Consider the following 17340-nt stretch of genomic DNA (forward strand, 5'->3'; position numbering starts at 1 on the left):
ATGCTTCAGAGGCACCACAAACGAGCACTGAAAATGCTATTTTACCCTCAAGGAGTTTATAGGTAAGTCAAGAATACAGAAACAAGTGCCAAGGATCACAGAATACACCTGATACTAAGTGCTGGTGGAGTTCCAAGAGGAAAGCTCTGAATAACAGCTGGAGGAACCAGAGCAAACTTCTCTGGGGTGAGGTTGCGACTCACTCTGCACCAGGCACACTGCTCCATTCTTGGCAACATCCTATTTAGTTTGGTGTCAGTGATTCTGCAGCAACATAGAATGAGCCTTTTCTGGTGCCTTCTAGACATTTTTTTTCTTATATAAGAAATCCAAAGGTGGAAAGTCCAGGGGAGCTGCAGTACCCCTGAGATGCCAGTAAGAGCCCATCTGCTGTGGTTCTTGCTCAGCCATTCTTACTGTGAGGCTATCATCCTCAGATCCATCCTCACGCTCTCAAGATATTTGCTACTTTCACTCCTCTGTTTCTATCCAAGAGAAAGGAAAACATATGTCCCACACAAAAACTTGTACGCAAATGTTTATAGAAGCATTACTTATAAAAGCCCAAAAAGTAAAAACAAATCAAATGTTCATTAACAGATGAATGAATCAATAAAATCTATTATATCCATTAAATGGAGTGTTATTCAGCCATTAAAAGGAACAAAGTAGTGATACCTGCTACAACGTAGGTGAATCTTTAAAGTATTAAGCTAAGTGAAAGAAGCTAGATGCAAATGCCACGTATGGTATGATTCCATTTGTATGAAATGTTCAGAATGTGCAACTCTCCTGAGATAGAAAGTAATGAGTGGTTGCCTAGGGTAGGGGCAGGGGAATTTGGCAGAAATGAGGAGCAACAGTTAATGGCTGCAGGATTCTTCTAGGGGTAATAAAAATGGTCTAAAATTGCTCATGATGGTTGCACAATACTGTGAACATGCTAAAAAAAATTGAACTGTATACTTTAAAACGGTGAGTTGTATGGTAGGTGAATCATGTCTCCATAAAGCTCTCATTAAGAACACACGGTAATATGAATAAATACATATGTTAATACATACATTCCAAAACTTATTTTTGTTTTAAACAAAATATAATAATTTTGAAAAGATATTTGCCAGATTGCTGATCATTATTTTCACCTTCTGGGCAAGAAGAGTGGGTTACTGGCAAAGGAAAGGCAGATGCTGTTCAAGTTTGACTTACTTTTAAACAGCTTTCTGAGAAGTGCCACTCTGTCTTTGACTTACATCTCATTGCCCAGGGGATGGTCACGTGGCACCTCCTAGCCCCAAGGGAGTCTGGGGAAATGAGTGTTTCAGCTGAGTACACTGTCATCACCTTTCTTTTGAAAGAAAGGAGAGAACAGATAATGGGAAGACAAAAAACAGTGTCTGCCTCAATCTTCAAAAACAGACAAAATAAAAACAAAACACAAAACACATGAAAAACTTGTGAAAATGTCAGAGCCAGGAGGAGCCAAGGAGACTTGGTGACAAGTCTGTATCCCAGGTGGGATCCTGGAGCACAAAAAGGGCTATTTGGTAGAAGCCAAGAAAATATGCATGAAGTATAGCCTTTAATTATGAATGATGTATATATGTAGATATGGTGCACAATAATGTCTAACAGCGTATCAGTGTTGGTTTACTAATTGTGACAAATGGACCCTAGTCCTATGAGATGGGACTAAGGGGGGAACTGTCTGTGGAAGTATATAGGAACTCTACTATCTTTGCAATTTTTCTGCAAATCTGAAACTGCCCTAAAATTTAAGGAAAAACTATTTAAGAGAAGAAAGTCAGAAAAAATACTTTGATATCCTTTTTATTTCCTTCACTGAAAGTCATGAAAACAGAGACTAAAGAGTTTTGAGAGGCTTACCAAGGTCAAATAGCAATTGAGGAGCAGAACTATGCCTTGAGTCCAGTCTCACTGTATTACAACACTGATGTAAAAGCATTTTCCACAGAAGAATCCCCCGTGAGAACGGGCAGGTTCTAAGAGAACTGCCAGAGTCCCCAGCGTGTGAGCTCATTCCTCTTGTATGCTGCCCCTGGTGTTTTAGGTGGCAAAATGCATACACAGAGCCTTAAAAACGATGCTAGGAAACTCTAGGAAAGCCCAGTCAGAGTAATTTATAAAAGAAATAAACATTTACAACAACAAAGCCCAGAGCATTTAAAGCATACTGCCTGCTATTAGCTTTCTGCTAAGACCATAAACTCCACAGAGACGCTGAAATTTGGGCTCTGACTTATAACCCCAATAGTACCCACAGTCTGACTACATTCCTATCAGAGATACTTAAAAACGTCCACTGATTGAATACATCTATCCTAAACCCCGCAATCAGTAAATCAAACACTGACATCGGTAAAAGAAAACCCAGACTAACGTCCAAAGATCACATTTTCTATCTGAGATTTCGTAGACTCAGATTTTGTTGGCTTTCTTTTCCCTTTCTCATCCACTGAGGCGGCTTCCTGCCACATTACAAATAACGTTCACTTAAATATTTTTTTAAGAAATAGTGCGTGTATACATATAAATTTTTTTTTTCTGTAAAAAGCCAGGAAATGAATTTCATTCTGTGCCTCGGAGCATCAAGTGTTCCTCTTGGGACACTGCCTGCCTGGAGTGGCTGTCCTCTGACGCCTCCTTGGCCATTGTCATATAAAGGAGTCAATTTTTCCACGGATTCTCCTGACAGTCATTTTCTGACTGCTCATTCTGCTGAGCTCCACCCTAGGCACTAGAAATACAATAGTGATCATGACGTAGCTTCTTCACGGAGGAGGGCAAACAGATCATTCACAGATGAGGCTTAAGTAGCAATACAAGTACCACCGTGACAAATGCCGTGGCGGGGGCGGGGTCCTACGGAGAACTTTGGGAGAGACAGGGATAACTAAGCTACGGTATTGTGCATTTCGGGGGCACACTGAATAAAAACCTCTCCCTACTGTGCCTGAGATTAAATGCAATTGAGGGAGATGAGAGTTGGAAAGTGAAAAAAATTAAAAATCATGTTTAATAATTAAAAAAAAATCCTAAAACTGCCAGCCTAAACACTATGTTGACAGCTCGGGGTTTCAGTGGGGAGAGCAGAGTAGATGTGTTGCCTCTGCTGATGGGTAGATTCCAAAAAGACAGAGGCAAAAAGAATGGTTGAGCCACACAGGTCGGGTCTTTTCTTTCAGCTTAAACCATCAGCTAAGTACTTCTTTCCCTCCCAGGTTAAAATGAATGAGGCAGCAGAGAAGATGAGAACATCATTCCAGGGAATGAAAATGAGGAGAGGGCAGGGAAGAAAAGATCCACTGGAAAAAGTCACAGCTATGTTGTGCGATCAGGGATGAATGGCAGTTTGAGAGTCAAATGGGGAATGACGCCAGGTCATATAAACTTTCCGGTCTTGTTAAGAAACTTTCCCCTTGTATTCTCAATGTAAATATAATTTACGATTTGGGAACAGGGTGTACATCTACCAGATTTGCATTTTAAAAGTAATTATTTTGCCAAAGAATAGAAAAATGTGACGGAGTTCAGTGAGAAATCATGGTGGACTGCACTGGAATAGTGACTGTGAAAATCAGGAAAATCTGTCAGATTTAGAAATGATTTGCAGGGGAAATATAAAGACTAGTTTATTGGATGTGGGTAGGGGGGTGAGGTCAAGGAACGTTCTAAAGATGGTGCCCAGGATTCTAGTCTAGGCAACAAGGGATACTGGGTCCACTGCATAATCCAGGAGAGTCTCCCTATTTCAAAATGAGCTCGTTAGTGACTGCAATTCCATCTGCCACATAAACGAATAGCCACGTAACCTGATACAGTCACAAGCTTCAGAGATTAGGGTATGGACATGGGGTGGGGGGCATTACTCTTCTTACCCACCAACAAATGAATGCGCCAGGTACAAACATATAAATGTGGATGAGTCATTTAAAGGGAGAAGTTAAAGAAAGGAGATAATCAAAGGGCAAGGTCTCACTCATCTAAAAAACGACCCAGTGCCAACTTGGTTACAATTTCCAAGCATAAGTGGAGGAGGGTGAGGGGAACCTCTCATTTGATGGTTTCTCTTTTCTTCATGAAATGTGATGTCAAGCCATTAATTGGAGGAAAGAAGATGGAGGAGTGGAGGGGTGGGTTCAGACGGCTGAGGAGAGTGGAGTCATCACTAAGGAGAAGTACGAGAGACAGACAGCCGTGGGAACAGGTTTGCTGAATGTCAAAGAGCTGATTCCAATCAAACGTCACAACCAGAAGAATGATTTTACAAACTCCCTTTTTAAGTTCAACATTCACCTTTTCTTTCTTGGTATAAATGCAATGTTTAATGGTCAACAGTATTAGTGGTAACACATTAAAGATAACAGTAAAAGCAGTAATACCTAATGTATACAAAGCTTTATGGTTACTCCTTTATTGCTTTTTAATCCTTCTAATTATCCAGTGAGTAGATTTTTAAAAATTATACTATTTTTAAAGGTGACTTTCTACTTACAGTTATTACAAAATATTGGCTACATTCCCTGTGTTGTACAGTACATTCGTGAGCCTGTCTTACACCCAGTAGTTTGTACCTCCCATCCCTGCTTCACTCTATCCCCCCCTCTCTGCTCCCCACTGATAATCACTGGTTTGTTCTCTATACCTGTGAGCCTGTTTCTTTTCTGTAATTATTATCAGCATTTACATTTAACACAGACAAACCTAAGTTACATACAAAGTTCACCTTAACTTTGTGCACTGCTGATGTAAGACAGAGTTACCTTTCTAGAGAAGGTTAACTGGCTTTAGAGGGGCATAAATGATGCCCTATAATTATAAAATGGAAATAAACAAATGAAAGAGACATACACACGTGTACAGGGGGAGAAAGCATGGAGAGGGGACAGGCTCGGGTTTCATTTTTAATTTCTACTCTGTTTCAGCAATTCATAATCCAGGGATCTGAGTATCTTGACATCGTATAGAAATGCTTTTGAGGGGAAAATCCAAGAAAAGGTGCCAACATAGAAGCTTCCCTGGGGTCTCTCCTTATTTGCTCTTTTCAGCAGTCTCCCACTTCTGAATTTCCTGTTCTACTCCTCACTCCCAGGAATTAGTGTGCTGGCTAGAAAGCCATGACTACAGTTCTTGATGACTGACATGGACTTTGCCTAAAAAACCAAATCGGTAAGACAGGCTTGGTCTCAAACCCTCAAAAACAGCACTGAACCTCAGCTGCCTGCCACTGCACCTTGCATCCGAGAGAATAAATTGTTTCAAGAGCAAGAACCTGGAAAAGGGAAGGGAGAAAAAAGAATGGAACAGAAGGCCGACCACATTCCTTTGATGCGGTTCCTGCTGACACCCTGGGCGAGATGTTCCTTGTGTAAGATAGATCACAAAATGCATTAAGAGATATTATGCTGTAGACTCCAATTAGCATCACCGGGATCCCTCTGCTAGCTCACTGTCCAAAAAATTAATTTTATTGCTTCCAGAACTTTGAACAAACTCATATAATCCTTCAAGCAGATGTACGAGGCATTAAAAACCACAATTACATTATTTCAAAGCCATAATTAAAAAGTTTGGTTCTAGTTCCAGGCCTACCATTGATTTCTAAGAGACACATGCTTTAGATCTGCTGTAAGCACTAATAAATTACCAGTTTTGAGTAAAATAAGTTTAGCTTCCCATAAAGAATAAAACGGGGTTTTATTGTGGGAAAAGGGGAAGACTAAATGATTGTAAATTTGTATTGCGTTTTTATATCCACTTGGGTTTGAAGTCAAATATAATTTGACATTTTATTGATAGTTTCAGTGTTTAAAGCTGACAAGAAGTACATTAAATTTTACCATGTAAATCTGATATGACAATAAAAAGCCTTCCACACTTCTCATTGGAATTGTTGCAGTAAAATGAAATAAGGAGTATTATCAAGAAAATGAATTTTTTTCTTCTTTAAACCATTTTTTTAAGAAGCTCTGAGCTGTCTGGAGTTAAAGTGCCCTCTTTTTTATAGGGGTCAAATTTTCCTCGTAACTGGTGATTCTCTCCTGAGTAGGCCCCAAGATAAGCTTTATACTTGGATCCTACTGTTTTCCTGATAATAATAATAAGTGACTATCACAATCGGTGTAAAACAACAGAAACTTAATGGCCTTGCAGTTCTGGAGGCTGGAAGTCCAAACTCATGGTGTTGGCAGGACCGTGTTCCCTCTGACATAGGAAGAGACCCTTCCCTGCACGTTTCCAGCGTCTGGTGGTCTGCCATCGGTCCTTGGCATTCCTTGCCTTGGGGCTGCATGACCCGTCTTTGCCTTGGTTGTTACATGGCACCCTCCCAGTGTATGTCTGTCTCCACATGGTCATCTTTTTATTAGGACACTAATCACATTGGAGTAGGGGACCCCCTCCAGTCTAATATGACTTCACCTTAACTAGTTGCATCTGCAAAGGTGCTGTTTTCAAACAAGGCCACATTCTGAGGCATCGGGGGTTGGGACCTCAACCGATCTTTTTCAGGGGGATGCAACTCAACTCTATCACAATCTCTACTGAAATCAACAAGGCAAAGGCATCAAATACCACTGCAGCACACACAGCTGCATGTGGCTGGATGGAGGTCTCTGCACTGAACATGTTTTGCTGTCAAGATGCTTTCAGAAGGTCATACTTATTGAAAGCAGAACCCGTGTTTTATCTTGCATAGTGACCGCATCCTGTCACACGGCCACACATTTGATGCCATACCAAAAACATCATTTCACGTTCATGAAATTAAACATCAAATAGGAATTTAATGCAATATAATCAGCAGCAGTCTGACCCAGAATTGGTCAGGACATTAAGACCCAGAAGGACTGAGCAGAATCAAAAACTGCACTTATTTCTGAGTGCAGAAGTAACACTACAGCACTACAACACAACAAACAATTCTCTATCCATGCGATACACAGGACACCTTGTTAGACTTGGCTATTAGATGAACAATAGTCTTTTAACGTATTTCATGCAACATTTTTTAAATCTAAAATTAAAATCTAACTGGCATCCTGTATTTTTTCTTGCTAAATCAGGTAACCCTATTCATGATTGCATTATTGCCTAATAAGTGATTTTCAGCTATTTTTCTGGTATCTACATGGAGCGTGGGGAGCGTGGGGAAGAGGGGAAGGGGACACATGGAGGAGTAAGCACCTGCTAAGTTCACTCCTCTTTTACAATGTTTCAATTCAAAAATCATACATTTACCAAGATTGAGACACTGTATATGTGTGCGTGTGTGTGCGTGTGTGTGGGTGTGTGTGTGTGTATCATGTACTGTGTTTGAATTATTTTCCCCAAAATCCATATGTTGAAGCCTAAACTCCCCAATGTGACTGTTTTTGGACATAGGACCTTTAAAGATGTAATTAAGGCTAAAGGAGTTCCTAAGGGTGGGGCCCTACACCCATAAGGACTGGTGTCCTTAGAGGAAGAGACACCAGAGAAAGCTCTTTCTCTTTCCACACACACAGAGGAAATGACATGTGAGAACATGAGGCCGCCATCTGCAAACCAGAGAGAGAGGTCTCACCAGAAACCTACCTTCCTGGCACTTAATCTTGGACTCTCAGCCTTCAGAACTGTGAGAAAATACATATCTGTTGTTGAAGCCACCCAGTCTGTGGTATCTTATTATAGCAGCTCAAGGATAGAAATACACACACACACATGCACTCAAACATATGTGTGTGTGTGAACATCTGTATGAACATGTAGTTTTGTGTGACTCAGAAAAAGTTCAGTAATTCTCTGAAATAAATGGATATCACCTATTTTGTTTTCAACATAGCAGGAGCCATCAGAAGGACACAAGAAAGATACTTCCGGGAATTTTTCAAAAAATTAGGTCTAAATACAATGCTTTAAGCTTAACAAGTGGTCATTGATAACCAATATCAGTTTCTGATGTATACTTAAAAACGCCCATTTCTGTATGAATATTTCTTACAGTTAAGGACTTATCTATTTGAATGTATTAGAATAAATGTATATACGCATACACACATATATATCCTTATAAAATGTGAACATTGTCATTTTGTTTCCTTACTTTGAACTTTATGTTTGAGTTACCTACAAAATCTGTAACAAATGTATTCAATAGAATGTACATTCAGAATAAATTAAAGATTTATTTGTATTTGTAACTGGAAAGACAAAGTGTAGAAAATATTCGTTTCAGTAGCTCTATCCTCCCTCCATTGGTCATCAAAAATGCCTCTCAAAAATCCCTAAAAGCATAGGCTGCTTCTTCTTTCACAATCCAAGAAAGAGACAGATGGTTCCAGAAGCTTTCTCAAAAGAGTGAGGAAACTACCTTCCCTAGAAGACATCAACAAAATTCACTCAAATTTTAATGTCCATCTGGAATACGTGCCCTTGACTGAACCAATAACCATGGCTAGGAGATTGGATTATCTGACTAGTTTAAACCAGAGCCAAGTGGCTAGACCAACAGGGCTAGATACAGAAACACATTCGACTTTGCCCAAATGCAAGAGCTACATGGCTAGATTACATGTCCTGGTAATCCACACACTTTCTGGGAAAACATATTTCACCGTTTTTACTTCTCAAGAATTTATTATGAAATTTTTCAAACACGAAGAAAATTTGAAAGAACTATGTAATGAATGAATATTCATATACCTATCAAGCGGATTCTACAACCGACAATGTGCTATGTTCGCTTTATCACATATCTAGCTATCCATCCACTGCATTAGTTTTTGAAGATCACATAAAAGTATTGGTGCTTACAAAATTTAACGTACTTCTAAAGTCAATTACATTTGTATGAACTTACAATGCATTTGTTCTCAAATTCCTTTCACAAGCTAAGTAAATTTTGATCACCAAGCTATACATTTTGCATTCAAAGCTTGGAATGTTAAACCTCCAGGGGAGTAGTTTTTTAGCACTGAAGTTCTGGTGCTGATAGTGATTCATGTTTGGATAATTTTCCTGCAAATCAAAAGATTCACTGTAGATCATGCCATTTACATCAATTTTCTTTGATTGTGAACTGAATAAACCCAGACTTTAAAAGGTATCTAAACCTATTACAGCTTCCAATTTTTCAAGATTCTGCTTCTGTAACACTTGACCACTTTTTACCGATTCCAGTGGGTTTCATACATTTGTTCTTTTGAAGCTCAATTCAATTACCTCCCCTCCTAGCATTCCCAGACTCCCACATTTGGCCTTAGGCAAATCTGTCGACCTTAGTGTAATTGTACATTTCTTTATGGTAACATTTATCATGTCATAATTGTAATTATTTGTTTATGAGCCTCTCTCCCTGACCAGAGTATTTTTGTTATCAAGCTCCAATTTTCCATTTCATCATGGGCAGCTTATAAAAATTCGTAGAATTCAATATAAAGCAAGAGATGTATGTTGGACCTGGGAGTTTTCAACACTTGAAACTAACAAGAAGGAATACTTCTAATGTAACTACTTTTTAAATTTCTATCCGATGCTACAGCAATCAAAATCAGCTTGCCAAGATGTTGGGTTCTCTGTTATAAATAGTACTCTTAATAAAATCATGCAACAGAAAAATCAGCCCAGGTTTTATACCTGTTTCGTTGAGCCGCAAATAGACTTAGAATAAGACTAGTCATCGTGGAAAAGGGCTGGGCACGAGGCTAAAGAGCTGAGGTTCAAGTCCAGGCTCTGCTGCTTTCTAGCTGTAAGACACTGAGCAAATTACTGGAACTTCTACAGCTCAGTTTCCTCACATGTAAATGGAGATATGAGTACCTATTTCACAGAGTTGTTGTGAACATTCAACAAGTTAATTCAGATAAAGTTTATGGTACATAACCCATGGTAAGTTCCCAGCTGATGTTGGTTTTTTAAAAAGAAAAGTCATAATACACAGTATCTACTGCTTAAACAAGATCCAAACTTCTCTAATCTCATTTTTCTCTTCTAACAAAAATCCAGATATAATCAAGTGACTACAGAGATCTCCTGATCTCAGGGTGGCAGGACTCCATCACAGCCTCAGGGCATAAGCCATGGTGCTTCAATCCAGATGTGTTACTCTCCTAAACACTTGATCTGTGACTGTTGCAGGAGTGGCCAGCGAGGTAAGTGGGAGACACTGGGCAGGGCACCCAGAACAGGTTTTTCTTACTCACTAAAATGGGTAGATATGACTGGCATGGACAGCTCTCTTTCCCGTTTCTCTTTCTTCCTGCCTGTATCACCAAGGGAAGTAGTTCTCGGTCACCAGGAAGAAGTAAGGAAGAGGATGTAAGTCAGCACACCAAGAAAGACAGAAGACAGAGTCTTAGTCCCTGGTGGCATCACTGAGCCACAGCAGGAACACGAGATTGTCTGCCTCTCTACTGCTTGTTGTGAGTGAGAAATACTGCTACTGTTTAATCAGTGTAGTGGAGATCGCTGATACTCCAAGTAAGCACAGTCCAGCTGGCACAACGATACAATATATCACAGCTTGAGGGTGTGAGATTTTCTGTGTTTTGTGTATATACAACATTTTCAATGATAATAGAGGAAAAAGCTAGAGTAGTAAATACTATGTTTAAAATTCTGTTTTTGTTGTTCTTAGAGGCTCCTTGGTGACTGTGAGTTTAGTCCCTGTATGAGTTCGTTAACGATTCCTCCTCAACAAATAAAAGTTGCATCATCAATCTTAAAAGAATTTTTTTTCCCTTAGTGCATCCTTTAACTAAGATGAGCTAAAGAGGAGTAGGAAATAGATGACTTGGAACAGATTCCCACCTTCTACTGAAAAGGTAAATCAAGCAAATAACCTCCTGTTTGAATATGCAATAACAGCTCATTTAAACCACAAAATGTACATTTCTAAAGTGAAATACTTCCAACAATTGAAAATTTAAGGAACTGACATTCATATTAGCCAATAACAAAGCCATAAAACAAATCTGAGTATATTCGACATTGGAATTCATTCATCTATTCAACAAATATTCATTCAATGTGGATCATTTGCAAGGTGCTGTAAACAAGACAACACCATCTTTGTGCTCATTGGCTTTACTATTTGATAGGAAGAGAAATGTTTTTGATGGTTCTTAAGGTAAAAAAGGAGAAGATTATGACTAGACACTGAGTTATATGGGAAAACAAGGTGAGATTAAAGACCAGCTTCTTTCCATACACATGAAAGATGCAAACAGAAGACAGACTGTTAATATTGATGCAGGTAGAAGGGAAGACATTTGAATTTCTAGAAGGAATCAACTCTTGAAACTGGTTCCATTTATAGAATCAAAGGACCAGTGCAAAATTTTCTCTCAACTTACCCCAGTTACATACAGTTTCCCCTTCTTTTAGTTCATTTTTGAGGTCAGAAGTATAAATTCTAGGCAGATCTCTAGCCAAAACTTTAGGGAATTCTCACCTTGACACTACAGGTGTTGCTAAATATTGCATGATGCCATAGTCCTACATTGTCCAAAGATGTGTGTGTGGTCGGGGGAGGGTGATGGGGAGTCAATATTGGCATAAATTGCAACTGCATAATGTTACAGTCTGCTTTCTTTCAATGCATTCATTCCAACAGTAACATTTTCTAAAAGAAAAATTATACCTGTCCAGTTAAAAAGGCAAGGAAGACTATTGCAACAGGGGAAGAAGATTGAGCTCAATTCTGATATTTAAGCATTGATATAAGCTAGTGGAAAAGTGCTGGAGGATATTAGGCAGAGGTTGGCTTATGTGATTGGGCCAGCTGTATTTGCTAATTGGCACTTATCAAAGTTAGGCTCCAACCCTCTCACAGAGACTGGAAAATAGGGGTGCTGTCTTTCTTGATAATTACATTTCCCAGGCCCTTGAGAATAACATTGACATTCCTACTTGGTAGAAGATTTACATCTCAAAGGAGCAAAGAGAGATTTTACAATTCCAAGTTTCTAAAGTAAAGGCTCTAAGGGGAGTAGGGGCTTACCGTCAGGAAGAAACCTGTCCAAAGTTTAGTCAAGTTGAGGGGACCAAACCTTAAGTCTGTCCTGACCAGTTTCTCATTATCATCACTTGAGATATGTGGGCAAAGACTGTTGCCTGCCATTCTGGTAAACAACCAGTTTTGCCAACCATCAAGCCATCTTACCCACAACTATGCACCTTGAAGAAAATACAGGATGAAGAAAAATAGGATACTAGCCCTGGATAGTTAAGAAGCAGGTCAAAGGGATAATTCATTCAGTGAGACCAGACTCTTGCATCTTCCCATACATAGAAAAACACTAAAATCATTAACTTGAGATGTCTGCTTTTTTGTGATTAGCAGTAATCTTTTGAGGTTCAACTACTTTTTTTTTTTTTTTTTTTTTTTAAGCAAAAACTCCCATGCATCCTGGCTCCTCTCTTAGGTCTTTGGAACAGTCCTCAGCGCTATCTGAGAGGCTATCTCTTGGGCTATAGTCTTCAGTAAGGCCCCTGAATAAAACATAACTCTCAACTTTTAGGTTGTGTGTGTGTGTGTGTGTTTTCCTGTTGATAGATGGTAGCACCCAGTATTGTCCAAGGGAGGAACTGAAAGACACCTTTCATCGGACCACTGCCCCAAATTATTTTAACCTTACGCATTTTTCTGGAAATGTTCACATCTCATCTCTTTTGCAAAGCTCCCATATCACTTTTCCCTTTTCCTTTAAAATAGAAATTTAAAATCAGGCTGTCAGAATGCAGGAAGAGATACCGTTACATATTTAAATATCCCAAAATAGATGAAAACTTGGGTGGGAAAAATCTAACCAATCACCATGAAAAGTCACTCCCTGAAGGCAAACTTCTCCCCACCTCCCTCCCATTCTCTCCAAGTCTCTCCAATAAAAGTAATTCTCTCTCTTATATCTCAATTCCCAGTATTTGGAGCAAATAAGATGATTTTATGTTTAACAATGTCAATCATTAGCTTATATTGGAATACAAACCATAAAGCCACAGTAATTTCACAAATACTCATGTCCTCAGGTAGCTTAGTGCAGGATTAAATGTTAAGCCAATTCATATAGATTTCCTTGCTGACTCTCCATTTTTTCAGGGCTTGATTTTCTTCCTCGCAGCCAAAGACAAATAATTCTTTCTTTTGTAATTAGGTTTATTTATTTATTTTAATAGAGGTACTGGGGATTGAACCCAGGACCTTGTGCATGCTAAGCACACACTCTACCACTGAGCTATACCTTCCCCACTAAGACAAAGATTTCTTATGGATTAGCAACCTTTGTTTTTCCATTACCATATACACAAACGGTTGATTCCAATTTATCTTCTCTCATCTGTGATCTGATCTTCCTTTGCTTGTTCCCTTTTTATACCTCTTGCTAATCCTTATTGTAGTCAGCTGTAGAAAGAATATGGAAATCTGTACTCGACTATAGGATGACTGACAGTTATATGTGTAACTATTATGAAGCTCTTTATAAACTCGGGAAGTTGAAGAGCATGATGAAAGGGTATTTTTGCTAGTCCTAAAAAGATTTTTTACTACCCCTCTCTCAGAAAAGAGAAAAATCACAAATGTGACCTCTGGCAGGGTAACATGCTACATACCCATACTTTTTCTCTCTTTTTTTCTTACAACATCTGCCTTCTGGCAATGCGATTCTCATTTGCATTTCTAAAGCAGCTCCTATTGGCTCCGACTACGTTTCTAAAAATACTTAAGCTCTGTCTCCATTTATATTTGAACCCAGATAAGTCTGCTGATCCTTTCTAGAGCCGCTCTCAGGAGGATAATGAAGGGCATATCCTTTTACAAGATAGTGGACAAAACATACATTATGTTTCTGTAAAAACAATAGAAGTACAGGCATAGCCGCCTAGAGATCTGTATTTGGAGAAAGGTTTAATATGTTTCAAAAGGGTGTGTGGGGGTTGTTAGTTGCACAAAGGATTCCTAAGAACTGAACTGATCAGAAGAAACAAAGACATTTTCTTTTTGGTCTCATAATGAGATGGATCTCGGAAAAACCAGCCAATTGCTCAGAACTATGGAACTGTTAAAGGAAATATAAAAATAGACATGAAGCTAGGAACTTGTAAAAGAGAACATATGATAATGAAGATTTAACATTTGGCATGTCCTAGTCATTTCTCCAGAGTATTCCCATCTAATCACAGACAGAGGTGCTGAGAGCTCTAGTACCCTCCAACAGAATTGCTGGGAAAAAATGTAATTAAAGTAGGCACCATTAACTTCCTGAAAGAAGCCAGCATCTCTCCTTCTGAAGAAATGTGAAATCAATATTGCCATTAGCTCTTAGTTTATGATTTATATTTGTTAAGATAAACTTTTTTATTGGAGGATAACATTCATGCAGAAAGACCACAAATAGTAAGTGTATGACTCAATGAATTTTCACAGAGTGGACATTCATATAATCACCACCCTCATCAAGAAAGAGAATATTCCACACATGGTGGAATGGTGCCTGATGGCCCTGACCATTCTTAACATAGACCACTTTTTTAAGGTAACTGCTGCTATCCTGACCTCTAACATCACAAATGAGTTTTGTCTGAGTTTGACTTCAGGTAAACAGAGCCAGACAATATTGTTCTCTGTCTGGTATCTTCCCCTCAATGTGGTATTTGTCAGTTTCATCTATATTGTTATAAAAGACAGTAGTTCATTCATTCTCCTTGTTTATATTCTATTATAACATAATACAGTTTATTTATTTATGCTACCCTTATGGACATCTGGGTCTTCATTTTGGGCTGTTAAAATACTGCTGCTATAAACATATTTGTACATGTCTTTTAGTTTGTATATGTTTACATTTTTTTAAAGATATATACCTGAAAATTTATTATCTGAGTCATAGGGTAGAGTAAAGCTCTTGGTACTCCACCCATAACGGCATGGTTCTAGTTTTATCCTTTTCATGAGAGCTTTCTCTGGCCATTAGAGCTGGTTCAACACACTGTTCCCTAAACACATACCCACATATGCACACACACACACACACACACACACACACACACACACACAGAAACACACAGGAACAGAAACACACACACACACACACACACACACACACACACACACAGAGCAGCCTGGAAGTTCAGACTAACACCTCTGGTAGTAGCATTTGAACAATGACTGAATCTCATTTGGATGTATCTTCTACACCATCTCCCACAGTACTCTAGTAAGGGTGACCTCCAGTTGCCCCACTGTATTTGCTTGATAATATCTTTGACTTCTTTGGCTTCCTTCCCTATTCTGTATTCCTTCTCCATGATTCAGATATTTCCTATAAAGTAAATGCCTTGCAATAGAACTGTCTTAAAGCCTGCCTGTAGGGAAGTCTAATCTAGACAAAGGATATGGATATGTTCACTTTGGTAAAGACCACCAGATGGCTTTTCCAAGGGACAGTGCCCACTAATTCTCACTTTCACAAAGCAGTGTATGTGAGTTCCAGGTCCTCCCCATTCTTACAAAATCTTGGCATTGAGAATTGACAGTGTGGACCAAAAAAGTGTTGCCCGCCATATCAGTAAACAAAGAATGTTGCCTGCCATCCCAGTAAACAACAAATTTTGCCCACCATCAAGCCATCAGCCACTGTAGCCACTGCGAGTGGGCACCTTGAGGGGAATTCAGGATCAAGAAAAGAAGGATACTGGCCCTAGACAGTTAAGAAACAGGTCAAAGGAATAATTTCAATGAGCCCAGACTCTTGCATCTTCCCATATATAAAATACAATAAAATTACTAACTAGAGATACCTGGATTTTGTAATTAGCCGTAATCTTTGATGTTCATATGCATGTTGTTTATCAACAAAAACTCATATATTCTGGCTCCTTCCTTACCTCTTTGGAACAGTTGCTCGGAGCTATCTGAATGACTATTTCCCTAGCTATAGTCTTCAGTAAGGTCCCCAAATAAAAAATCACTTTCAACTTTTAGGTTATGTGTTTTTTTTTTTTTCATCAGTTGAAAGCAATCTTTCAAAATTTTAGCTATTTTGCTTGGTATGTAATGTATAATTCAATAAAAATTTTACTCGCATTTTCCTGTTGATGAGTGATACACAGATAAATGTGTGTATGAGAGAGAAAGAGAGAAAAAGAGAGGTTTGTATATTCTGTTTTGTGAAATGCCTGTTCAAGTCTTTTTCCTTTTACTATTGGATTTCTTATTGACCAGTAAGATTTCTTTATGTGTTTTGGTTGCAAGCTCTTTTTGGCTGCTTGTATTACAAATATCTACTACTTTATGTCTTGCTTTTTTCACTCTCCTAACACTGTCTTTGAATAAATAGAATTTTTTTCTTTTAAATAAATCCAATTTATCATTCTTCTGTGATTAGTGCCTTTTGTTTCACGTACAAATAATTTTAGCCTAGACCAAGTCTTGAAAATATTCACTCATATTACCTTTTAGAAACTTGATTATTTTACAATCCACTTGGAAATGATTTTTGTGTACTATGTGAGATAAGGTTAAGAGAAATATTTTTTCAGCACTGGTGTCCTATTGACCCAGCTCCATTTATTTAAAAGGGTATCCTCTTCCAATGCTCTGTATTATCCCCTTTGTTATAAATCAACTGATTGCATTGATATGGACTATTTCTATATTCTTTATTGTGTTCCATTGGTTTATTTGTTTATCCTTAAATTGACATCAGTGTTTTAACTATAGCCTTTTAATAAGCTTTTTAATAAATCTTGAAATAGTGCAGTTCTCTTAATTTTTATATATATGGAAGTGACATGTTACTCTGTTTTCAGAAGAATATTTTTACCAGGTAAAGAACTGCAGGTAAGTTACTATTTTCTTTAAGCACTTTAAAACTGCCATTTTCTCAACATTATAATGTTTTTTTGTTGTTATTTTTATTGAAAACTGATTCAGCTGTCAGTCCTTCAATGGTGCCTTAAAGATAATGTCTATTCTCTGGCTCCTTCAGTATTCTTTTCCCAGTTGTCTTTGGGTTCAACAGTATTACTCTAATTTCCCTAAGCATGACTTTCTTTTTATTTACCTTTCTTAGTATTTGTGGCACTACTTAACTATGTGCCTTGATCTGTTTTAATCAATTTGTAGAAATCTTTGCCATTATATCTTCAAATACTGGATTTTCTTCCATTCTATCTCTCCTTTCCACCTAGGACTCCTATGACACCTTTTAGCCATGTCTCACTCATCTCATAGACTGTTCTGCATTTTCTCTCTCTCTCTCACTCTGTCTTTCTCTCCCTCTGTTCCTCTCTCCCTGCTTCAGATTGGGTGTTATCTACCACTCTTTCATCTAGTTCCTT

The sequence above is a fragment of the Camelus bactrianus genome, chromosome 11 (assembly GCF_048773025.1).
Source record: "Camelus bactrianus isolate YW-2024 breed Bactrian camel chromosome 11, ASM4877302v1, whole genome shotgun sequence".
NCBI lineage: Eukaryota > Metazoa > Chordata > Mammalia > Artiodactyla > Camelidae > Camelus > Camelus bactrianus.